Source organism: Panthera leo, chromosome E3 (assembly GCF_018350215.1).
Source record: "Panthera leo isolate Ple1 chromosome E3, P.leo_Ple1_pat1.1, whole genome shotgun sequence".
NCBI lineage: Eukaryota > Metazoa > Chordata > Mammalia > Carnivora > Felidae > Panthera > Panthera leo.
Genome location: NC_056694.1, coordinates 7,298,126 through 7,310,450, shown reverse-complemented (window position 1 = coordinate 7,310,450; position 12,325 = coordinate 7,298,126). Strand labels below are relative to the sequence as shown.

Below are 12,325 nucleotides of genomic sequence, written 5' to 3'. Positions count from 1 at the left end.
CCAGTGAAGAAATAGGCAGAAGACATGAATAGACACTTCTCCAAAGAAGACATCCAGATGGCCAACCGACACATGAAAAAATGCTCAACATCGCTCATCATCAGGGAAATACAAATCAAAACCACAATGAGATACCACCTCACAACTGTCAGAATGTCTAACATTAACAACTCAGGCAACAACAGATGTTGGCGAGGATGTGGAAAAAGAGGGTCTCTTTTGCATTGTTGGTGGGAATGCAAGCTGGTGTAGCCACTCTGGAAAACAGTATGGAGGTTCCTCAAAAAACTAAAAATAGAACTACCCTACGACCCAACAATTGCACTACTAGACATTTATCTACGGGCTACAGGTGTGCTGCACCCCCATTTTTTTAGCAGCACTATCAACAATAGCTAAAGTATGGAAAGAGCCCAAATGTCCATCTATGGATGAATGGATAAAGAAAATGTCATATACAATGGAGTATCACTCAGCAATCAAAAAGAATGAAATCTTGCCATTTGCAACTACGTGGATGGAACTGGAGGGTATTATGCTAAGTGAAATTAGTCAGAGAAAGACAAAAATCATATGACTTCACTCATATGAGGACTTTAAGAGACAAAACAGATGAACATAAGGGAAGGGAAATAAAAATAATATAAAAACAGGGAGGGGGACAAAACAGAAGAGACTCATAAATATGGAGAACAAACTGAGGGTTACCGGAGGCGTTGTGGGAGGGGGGATGGGCTAAATGGGTAAGGGGCACTAAGGAATCTACTCCTGAAATCATTGTTGCACTATATGCTAACTAATTTGGATGTAGATTTTAAGAAATAAAAAATAAAATTAAAGACATGGAATTCTTATGTATTATCTGTTTATGTAGTCAAATTTATTTTTTAACTTTTCTCAGTAAAATCACTAAACACATTATAATCACTATTGTCATATAATTTGTTTTGTATGGGTAGTAATGCCAAATTAGGCAACCTTTTTTGAATCATTGTAGTTCTGTGGTTGTTTTATCAATTCTAAAATTTTTTTAACGTTACTTTTTGAGACAGAGAGAGACAGAGCATGAGCAGAGGAGGGTAGAGAGAGAGAGAGAGAGGGAGACACAGAATCCAAAGCAGGCTCCAGGCTCTGAGCTGTCAGCACAGAGCCCGACGTGGGGCTCTAACTCAGGAGCTGTGAAATCATGACCTGAGCTGAAGTCGGACACCCAACCGACTGAGCCACCCAGGTGTCCCTGTTTTATCAATTCTAGTTGGAGAAAACTTCTTTCTGCTGAGGCAGCAATCAATACCATTCTTAAAGCAATACTCAGATTTGGAAATGTCATACATTTTACCCAACATATTCATGTGCTTGGAGGGGATCACATGTCACAAGTTATCTTTGTTATAGAAAATACTACAAAATATTTTAGTTTTATGATATAAATTGTTATCACATTATGATTTTAACCACGTTTTATACTTTTATTTTATTTTAGAGAGAGAGAGCATAAGATGGGGAGAGGGATAGAGGGAGAGAGAAAGAGAGAGAGAGACAGAGAATCTCAAGCAGGCTCCACACTCAGTGGAGATGTGGGGCTAATTCCCAGGACCCTGGGCTCATGACCTGAGCCAAATCAAGCATCAGTCACTCAACCAACTAAGACACCCAGGCACCCCTTAACCACATTTTAAATCAACTTTGGTAGCTCGCTTCATGTATATGTCAAACTCACATATATATTTTATACCCATGCATATATATATATATATATATATATATATATATATATATATATGGAATGTGTATACATGTACATATGCATATATATAGGTATGTACTAAGAATTTCTGTAGTTGCAGTCTGCACCTGTTAGGCATAGCATGCTAACCTGTGAGTATCTCTGGGACGATGAATTGGAACATGAAGAAGAGAGAGAGTGGGTGTTTGATACAACTAGGAGATAGTTGTGTGTTATACAAAAACTATTGCATTCAAGTTATCTGAGGGCAAGATTTAACAAATTAGTCTTTCTGTTACTTATGTAGCTCCTCTGCCCCTTTCCTTTACCTAGGCCCATGCAAAGACAGTCTCTTTTGTCAACAAGGGCACAACCCCCACCCCTCTGGCCTTAGGTCCAGTCCCCCCCTGTGTCAGAACATGGGGCAATCTGGGGGGAGAAGCACTTCTCTGGAGCCGGAAGACTGATAGTCTTGAGATCCCTGTTAGCAGGTTCCAGGTTGAACTGGCCCAGCAATGGGTGTCAGATTCCTGGATGTTCATGTGTCTTTTATAAATTCACTTATATGTATGTTTGAGAGAGACAGAGAGACAGAGCATGAGCAGGGGAGAGGCAGAGATAGGAGACACAGAATCCAAAGCAGCCTCCAGGCTCTGAGCTGTCAGTACAGAGCCTGACATGGGACTCGAACCCACACACTGTAGGATCATGACCTGAGCCGAAGTTGGATGCTCAACTGACTGAGCCACCCAGGTGCCCTCCACTTGTATGTTTTTATGTTCAAGACTTTCTAGGGTGGGCCAGGGTGGGATCCCTGTTGCCCAACTCCAGGTACGGTGCCCGTCACAGCCTGGTAGGCAGCCCTTTCCACACAGCTCTCCCTGCCTCCCTCTGAATTCTGGTAACTACTCTCTGGGGCCTGGAGATACAACCTCAGACTTGCTGCAGTGTCTGTGGGCCACCACTCTGTCTCCATAGCGTTCCTACGCCCTGCCCATTTCATCCTCTGTAAAGATTCCTTTAAGCTCTCTTGCAATTGCCTTCATCTGAGAGCCATCTGTTTCCAGCCAGGATATGCCCCGCTTTACGCCTGGACAAAGGCTTGCAGAGTGGCAAATGTGTGGTAGATACAAAGGGTGAAGTGCTCGGCGGCTCTCTGTTCTATTTATCGCAGAAAACTTCTGCTTTTGGAGGGAGGAGAGCCACAATGTAGGTTGGAAAATGTAGACAGAAATAATTTTTTTCATTCTTGGGCCGGAGCTACATGGGATAAGGTAAATCCGACCACTATGTGACAAGCAATCCCCAAATGCTTGTGGTTTAACACAAGGAAAGTCAGTACTGGATTGTGTAGCATTCCAGTGTGGATGTTCCTGGTTTGAGGCTCTCCTGGGCATCTTCTTGGTCTCTCCTGCACTCAGGAACTCAGGGACCCAGGGTCCTTCCATCTTGCAGTTTCACCTCCTGTAGTTCTGGAGGCTCCTCTCCACGTGCCTGGCAGATGGGGAAACAGAGCGCGTGGAAGATTGCATAAAGAGTTTTAGATCACTTCCTCTGGAGGCAATATACATCCTTCTTCCCACACTGCACTGGCCAGAAATCAGTTGTCCAACCCCCACCTGTCTGTGAGAGGGGAAATGTATTTAGATGTGGGACTAGAATCGGGGTGAGGCTGGGGAGGCACTGGCCTCAGATCAGAGCCATAAGAGGACTCCAAAAAAATTCAGTAGATTTTAAAAGTTTAATGGATGAGTTTGCTTCCAGTAAACCCAGGTAGGTAAAATTACAACAAATTCTGTTTGGGGTGTAATTAAAAATATTTAAACTTAGAATAGTTTTGAGAGTTTTAATAGACCACTTTTTAATGTGTAAATATATTTTTTAACCTCTTTAATGTTCTGTTAAGAATTAACCACTAAAATACACAGGAAACGTGTGTAGGGGCCCACATTTTTGTGTTTCCTGAAGGAAAGGGATCTAAGTTTTGAGAAACATTCAACAGTCTCAATCCCCAAACTTTATTTTTTATTCATTTCATTTTTCTTCTTCTTAACTAATTTATTTTAATTTTTAATAAGCTTATTTATTTATTTTGAGAGAGAGAGACAGAGAAACAGAGAGAGAGGGAGAGAGCGAATCTTAAGCAGGCTTCATGCTGTCAGAGCAGAGCCTGAGGCAGGGCTCAAATTCCCCAACCATGAGATCATGACCTGAGCCGAAATCAAGAGTTGGACTCTTAACCAACTGAGCCACCCAGGCGCCCCTCATTTTTCTTTTTTATATCAAATGCCTTTAAGACAGGACACTTTTCTCTGCATACGGCTTTCATTATGTCCAAAGGTGTTGTTATGACAGTGTTTTCCTTCTTGTTGCCAAGTAGGAGTTTCTTTTAACTTATTTTTGGTCCAAGAGTTATTTAAGAGTGTGTCTCTTCATTTCCAAGCACATGTAGTTAAGACTGTTTGTCCCATTTAAAAAGGAAAGCTCTCCTGAGCCATGATTCACACACCATACAATTCACTCATTTAAAGCATACAGTTCAGTGGTTTTTGTTTTTGGTATATGACATTATTAATTCCTAAAACTTGTGGTAAAATATACATAACATTTTCCATTTTAAACATTTTTAAGGTGGAATTCAGTGACATCACTTATACTCACAATATTGTACAATGTTGTACAATCATCACCAGTCTCTATTTATAAAACTTTGCCATTATTCCAAACAAAAACTTCCTTCTGTTGTGTCTAGATATCCAGTTGTCCCAGCACCATTTATTGAAGTAGTGTTTTTGTAGTCACTATAGGGATTACAACAGATACACTGAACTTTTCACAGTCTAGTTAAAATTAATATTTTACCATTTCAAGTGAAATGGTAAACCATAGAGGTCCTTTTTGTTGTCATTTTCATACGTGTTAAATCTAAAATCATGAAAAATCCTCACCAGATAATGTTATAATTTTTTGCTTTCAGTAATCATGTTACTTTAAAGAATTTAAGAGGAGAAAAATAATCTGTCATATTCTCTTGGATAATCATCATTTCTGTTGTTTATCCTACATTATAGAAGTTTGAAGCTTCCCTGTGATGCTGTTTCTCTTCCCTATGAAATTTCCTTTAGCAGGTGGTGTGTTGGCTGTGAACTTTTCCATATTGGGGAATATCTTTCTTTCTCCTTCATTGCTACAGGATATTTTTGCTGGATAGAGGATTCTGGGTTGATGGCTCTTTCTTTGGGTGCTTGAAGCATGGTTTTTCTCTCTTCTGGCCTCCATGGTTTCTGATGAGGAATCTGTAGTAGTTTGAATGATTGAATGCAATGCTTTGTTATTCTCTGGCTGCTCTGACGATTTATTTCTTTATCTTTGGTTTTCACTAGTTTAATTATGATGTGTCTGGACATGATTATCTTTGAGTTGATCCGTTCACTGATCTTTTTTTTTTAAACAATACTTGTTTTTTTTTGTTTTGTTTTGTTTTGTTTTGCTTTCTTTTCAAAAATTTTAAAATTTTTATTTATTTTTGAGAGGGGGTGGGCAGAGAGAGAGACAGCAGGACACAGAATCCGAAGCAGGCTCCAGGCTCTGAGCTGTCAGCACAGAGCCTGATGCAGGGCTTGAACCCATGAACCGAACTGTGAGATCATGACCTGAGCCAAAGTCAGACATTCAACCGACTGAGCCAGCCAGGCGCCCCTCACTGATCTTAAATCTTTAATTTTATGTCTTTCACTGTATTTGAGAGGTTTTTAGCCAGTGTTTGTTTAAATATTCCTTTCTTCATTGGTCTCAAGTTCCTCTTCCTCCAGAATTCCAATGACATACGTGTTCGATCTTTTTATATTGTCCCATGGGTCTTTAAGGCTCTGTTCATTTTTTAAAATCTTATTTTTCCTGGCTGTTCAGGTTGGATAATTTCTTTTGATCTGTTTTTAAGTCTCCTGATTCTTTCCTGTCTCATCTCCATTCTGCTACTGAAGACTTCCAATTAACTTTTTGTTTCAGTTATCATATTTGTCAGCTTTAAATTTTCCATTTGACTTTTTTTTTATGGCTTTTATTTTCTGCTGAGAAGGTCTATCTTTCCATTCATTTCAAGACTGTTTACATTTATTTCATGGGGGCATAGTGATAAAACAGCTACACGAAAGTCTTTGTCTGATCATTCCAACATCTTGGGATTCATGTCTTTTACCTTGTGGGCTGTTGAGTTTTCCTGTTTCCTTGCATGCCAAGTAATTTTGGATTATCCTGGACATTTTAAGTATTATTATGCTATGAGATGCTGGGTCCTGTTAAAGTTCTACGGAGAATGTTGACATCTCTGTTTTGGCACACAGTTGAGCTACGTTCAGACCGCAAGTCCCAACACACCTTCTGTGGGCTCTGGTTTCAGTGCCATTTAAAAACTTGGCTGTGGTGTTTGGATCTGTCCTGTGTGTGCATCCCACACCCCCTGTTCCCCTCCACCCACCCTCCACTGCCCATGGGCCATTCTGAGACCAGGGTGGGGATCTACACCACAGTTTGGTTCTCAAAGCCTGTGGTATGCTTTCAGTGATCCATTCCATGTGTGTGTATCTTGGAGATAGGCTTGGGGCTTCATATACAGCTTATGGAATTCCTTTTTCAAGCTTCCTCCTCATAAAGATAAGAAGGCCAAGATTTTAGTTTCCCCTTGCACTTCTTGTCATGCACTTCCTGTGAGGTCATCTACCTCTTAGGGGAAGCAGTTAGAGGAAAGGAAGAGAGAAAAAAAACAGGGGGATTCCCCCCACACTCTTTCCCTTTGCTAGTTTCTATCAGGCAAAGGTTTTTGGGGTTTTCTCCCCCTCTGTCTCCTGGTTTCTCTGTTATTGTGGGCGTGTCTGCTGCTGCTATGTCACCATTACTGCCATGAGAGTGCCTCAGGGCAGGCTTGGGTGGGATTAAAAATAAAGCAGGAAGGCGCCTGGGTGGCTCAGTCGGTTAAGCGTCTGACTTTGGCTCAGGTCATGATCTCCCGGTTCCTGAGTTCAAGCCCTGTGTTGGGCTCTGTGCTGACAGCTCAGAGCCTGGAGCCGGCATGGGATTCTGTGTCTCCCTCTCTCTCTGCCCCTCCCCCATTCACACCGTATCTCTCAAAAATGAATAAATGTTAAAAAAAAAAAATAAAAATAAAAGCAGGGTTTCCCCTTACCCTCTCCCTCTTAGTCTTCTGACCAGAACAAGAGAGTTTCTCTTGGAGCTCTTTCTTCCTGTGCCCGCTGTGCAGTTCTGGGATCCAGGATGTCCTGAGTGTGAACTGGAGACCTGGGATGATGAAAAACCAAAGATAAACTCACTGCCATATATTTCCCTGAGTTTTTTTTTTTTTTTTTAATTTTTTAATGTTTATTTTTTTTGAGAGAGAGAGACAGAGCACAAGCAGGGGAGGGGCAGAGAGAGGGAGACACAGAATCTGAAGCAGGCTCCAGGCTCAGAGCTGTCAGCACAGAGCCCCATATGGGGCTTGAACTCACCAAATGGGAGATCATGACCTGAGCAAAAGTCGGACGCTTAACCAACTGAGCCATCCAGGTGCCCCTATTTCCCTGAGTTTTGATTTCTCTCTCCAGTCTGTTATTACCTACTTTGCAGTCCTCTATTATTTGCTTTGTGGACTCTGTCCAAGGTTTTAGTTGTAATGGGTGGAAGACATGGGGTGGGGTATTATTTATTCCACCGTAACCAGTGCTGGGACTCCTACCTTGATACTTTGAATCCCACAAACTAGGCATTGCTGGTATTGTTTGTCAGGCTCAATTTGTTTTGATTTATCTACATGCTTCTTTCTTCTCCCCATCCCCTTTTGTATCTCAGAATTTACTTCTTTCTGTTACTTTTGACTGAAAATGTATTTTTCCAGTGTTCTTAAAAATAACTTACCCTAGGAGTGCCTAAGTGGTTCAGTCATTTGAGCAACTGACTTTGACTCAGGTCATGATGTCACGGTTCATGTGTTCGACCCCACATCGAGCTCTCTGCTGTCAGTGCAGAGCCTGCTTCAGATCCTCTGTCCCCCTCTCTCTGCCCGTTCCCTGCTCTCTCTCTCTCAAAAATAAACGTTAAAAAAAATAATTTATCCTAGTGTATAATTCTAGGTGGACACTACTTTTTCTTCACAATTCAAAGATAACATTGCACTACCTTTTGGGTTCCATTGAGAAGTTAGCTGTATACTTGTGGCCATGCTATAGATATTGTTTTTTGTGACTTTTTAAAATCATTTTGTCTATTAACATCCTCTCTTTGTTTTTGGCATTTTGTAGTTTTACTGGAATGTTTCTGGTTATGGACTTTTTTATATTTATTATTCTTGGAATTTATTGGGCTTCCTGAATCAATACTGGAAAAGTTTTAACCATTGTCTCTTCAAAGAGACAATGCTTACTTCCCAGTTTTTCAGTCTCTGTTTCTGAAATTAATATTATTAGATGCAGCCAACTTTCTTACTCTGTCTTTTATGTTTGATTTTTTTCTTCATATTTTTCATCTCTGTATTTCCATGCTGCATTTTGACAATATCTCTGGATCTGTCTCAAGCCTGTCCAGTAATTTTATCTCTAGCTGTATCTAATTTGCTGTTTAATTTATCCACTTACTTTTTAAATTTGTGTATATATATATATATATATATATATTTTTTTTTTTTTTTTTTTTTTGAGAGACAGAGCATGAGTGGGGGAGGGGCAGAGAGAGAGGGAGCTGTCAGCACAGAGCCTGATGTGGAGCTCGAACCCACAAACTGCGAGATCATGACCTGAGCCGAAGGCGGATGCTTAACTGACTGAGCCACCCAGGCACCCCTAATTTTTATAATTTATATTTCTAGAGTTTCTTTTCTTTTTTTTTTTTTTATGTTTATTTATTTCTGAGACACAGAGAGAGAGAGAGAGCGTGCATGTGCATGAGCAAGATTGGGGGAGGGGCAGAGGGAGAGAGAGTCTTAAGCAGGCTTTAAGCTCAGCATGGAGCCTGATGGGGGGCATGATCCCATGACCCTGGGATCATGACCTGAGCTGAAATCAAGAGTTGGCCACTTAACTGACAGCCCCCGGGGCGCCTCTATTTCTAGAGTTTCTATTTGTGTTTTTCCCCCCAAAATTTACCTGGTTGCTTTTGCATTTTCTTGTTTCATCATGTTTCCAATATCTTCTTTTCTTCCTTTAGATAATTTATTTTATGATGTGTCAGATAATTCTAATATCAGCAGTCTTTGATGGCCTGATTCTATAGTTAATTGTTTCCAAAAAGATCTTACATGTTTTGTTAGATTTATTCATTTTATTCCTATTACCTCATTGTTTGCTGTTTTAGATAATTGTATCTTTTTAAACTAAATCTGGTCTATGGAGGTATAATTTACCTACAATATTTTTCCTTTTCAGGTATTGTAGTTCAGTGAGGTTTTTAAAGGTATAAGGTCATGCAGTGGCCATCAAAATAGAGAATTTTTCCATTACCCCAAGAACTCCTTCATGCCCCTTTGTAATCAATCCTCCCTCCCCTGCTCTAGTCCCTGGCAGTCACTGCTCTGAATTCTGTCCCTATAATTTTACCTTTTCTAGAATGTTGTGTTCATCTTAAAAATAATACTGCTGGTTATTTCACCAGCAAAAATGGGTTTGTTCAGGAACAGCAGAGGATTACAATATGGAACAAACCAGCTATGGCAAAATCAGAGGCATGTCTGCCACATAAAGGAGAGAAATGTTTTTTTTTTTTTTTTTTTTTTTTTAATATAATTTATTGTCAAGTTTGCTAACATAGAGTGTGTACAGTGTGCTCTTGGTCTTGGGGTAGATTCCCATGATTCATCGCTTACATACAATACCCAGTCCTCATACCAACAAGTGCCCTCCTCAATGCCCATCACCCATTTTCCCCCCTCCCGCCTGCCTCCCAAAGAGAAATGTATTTTAACAGAAGAAAGGGGGAAGCTGGGAAGTCTGTTATAAGCAAGTCCATCGGACTGACCTGGGGAAGTTCAACTACAGTGGCTTCTCATCGGCTGAGTATGTCTCTCATTGGCTGGGCTGTTGCGGGGGCGGGGGTGGGGGATGAAAACCTTTCTTCCTCTTGTTAGGGTAATAAAGTAGTATCCACCTGAAAGGCTCAGTTCTTTCTGTTGCATTTGCAATTGATGACTACTAGCAAAGCTTGAGAACACATCTTCCTAACTTCCCGACTTGGTTTTAGTGAAATTTCCTTTATTAATTTTCCACAGTCATATAAATGGAAGCATAGCCTTTTGGGTTTGGCTTCTTTCACTTAGCAAAGTAATTTTGAGATTTATTCACATTATTATGTGTATTGGTAGTTGATTCCTTTTTACTACTGGTAATATTGCATTGTATGGATGTCTCACTACTCATATATCCAGTCACCAGTTGATCAGGTGATGGACAATTGTTTTTTTCCCCACAGTTTTGGGTGATTATGAATAAAACTGCTATGAACATTAACATACAGATTTGTGTGACAACATGTTTTCCTTTCTGTGGGGTAGATACCTAGAAGTGGGAGGTTTGGTCATATGGTTCATACGTATGTATATTTAGAAGAATCTGCCAGAATATTTTTCTTTTAATTCTTAATGTTTATTTACTTTTGAGAGAGAGAGAGAGAGAGAGAGACAGAGAGACAGAGAGAGACAGAGTGTGAGGGGGTGGGGGACAGATAGAGAGGGAGACACAGAACCCGAATCAGGCTCCAGGCTCCAAGCTGTCAGCACAGAGCTTGACTCGGGGCTTGAACTCACCAAACATGAGATCATGACCTGAGCCAAAGTTGGAAGGCTAACCAACTGAGTCACTGAGGTGCCCCCCCCCCCCCAAAGTGTTTTTCAAAGTGATTGTACCTTTTGTTATTGTTGTTTGGTCCATATCATTCAGCACCCAGGGCCTGATGACCTCTGGAATGTTCTTGCTCCAATTAATGATTATACTATTTTGAATCCCCATCAGCAAAGTGTGAGAGTTTCAGTTGCTCTGCATTCTCACTAGCTCTTGGTATTGTATCTTGTGGTTTTAATCTGCATTTTCTGAATAACTAGTGATTTTGAAATTCATTCCATGCAATTATTTGTCATGTGTATCTCTTCTTTGATGAAGTATTGCTTCAAATCTTTTGTCCGATTTTTAAAAATTGGGATTTTTGTTATTGAGTATTGAGAGTTCTTTATAGATTGTGGTGACAAGTCCTTTATCAGATGCATGCTTTGCAAGTGTATTTCCCAGTCTGTAGTTTTTTTAAAAAATGTTTATTTATTTATTTTGAGAGAGAGTGCATGAGTGGGGGGAGGGGCAGAGAGAGAGAGAGAGAGAGAGAGAATCCCAAGAATCTGTGCTATCAGCACAGAGCCTGATGAGGGGATCAATCCCACGAACCTTGAGATCGTGACCTGAGACGAAATCAAGAGTCAGATGCTTAACCGACTGAGCTACCCAGGCACTCCTGTGGTTTGGTTTTTTATTTTCTTAACAATATTTTTTGAAGAGCAGTTGTTGAGATTCCAGATGTCACCGGTCCCCCTCAGCAAGGTTTGCCTGGAATCTGAAGTTGGAAAGCTTCCCCCTGCCCATGGCTGGGCCAACACACCTGGTATCTTATGCATATGTGTGTCCCTGTGTTGCAGTGGGGGCACAGCCTGGAGTTTCTCGTGGGGGAGTTACTCCGCCATAGGACCTGAGAGAGGCCCAGAAAACAGGAGGGAGGCAGGAGGCTCTCCTAGTTCAACCCTAGCCCTTTTTAGCCCCCAGCTCATCCTGGACGTGGCCTTTTACCCATGTCCACCGGCTGAGCCTCTGTCCTAATTTCTTTCTAGGTCCCAGGCCCCTGCCATTCACTGTAGAGGTCAGCATGAGCAGGATGAGCACCTGACAATGGCCAGGGGTGAGGTCATCACATCATCCAGTGTCCGGCAGTGAACCCAGCAAGGGTTGGAGTCTTCCTGGCCTACAGGTGCAGAAGTCACCCAGCCAGCAGGAGGTCAAGCTGTCCAAATCCCGGCACTCCCTCTGATCCCCAGAGGGTGCCTGCATGGGGAAGCAGCTGCCAGGTGCCTTGAACCCACGGCCTAGGGGTCAGTACAGAGTGGTGGCTGCTGAAAGTCCTGAGTGGAGAGAAGCAGGGATGGTCTATAAGGGCAGTGGACCACAAGGAGGGTGGGGGTACTAGTGATATGGGGCTGCAGAGCAAAGAGTCAAAAAAGAATTCTCGAGATGTTTTGGGTGCCAAACAGGTGTTTGTATTACAGCACGGGTCGGACCGTGGGCAGAAAGAGCTGCAGTTATCCTGTTGTTAGGGTAAGGTTATTTCATTGTCTAGTAGAACAGTCCTGAGACTCAGATGTGTATTTGAGAGAGAGATGTGTGTATCAGCGGCCATATGTTGAAAGAAGACTGTTAACATATATCCTGGGCAGGAGGAGGTGTGCAGTTATCAGAGGGAAGTTACACTGACCACAGTGATGAAGCTACAGCGGTAAAACATTAAAGGAAGTCCCTGAAGGAATAGAGGAGTGTTACAATCTGTAACCTTTGCTGCCTCAGGAGTCGCAGCAAAGTCTGGTCT

General features: G+C 41.5%; 1 long non-coding RNA gene across 1 annotated transcript; it reads left to right on the top strand.

The window, feature by feature from the left end:
* Positions 1–3,304: 3,304 nt before the first annotated feature.
* On the top strand, positions 3,305–12,100 carry LOC122209788. Its single transcript, XR_006197754.1, has 3 exons — positions 3,305–3,499; positions 11,577–11,834; positions 12,009–12,100. It is a non-coding gene; the product is annotated as an uncharacterized LOC122209788 (long non-coding RNA).
* Positions 12,101–12,325: the final 225 nt, after the last annotated feature.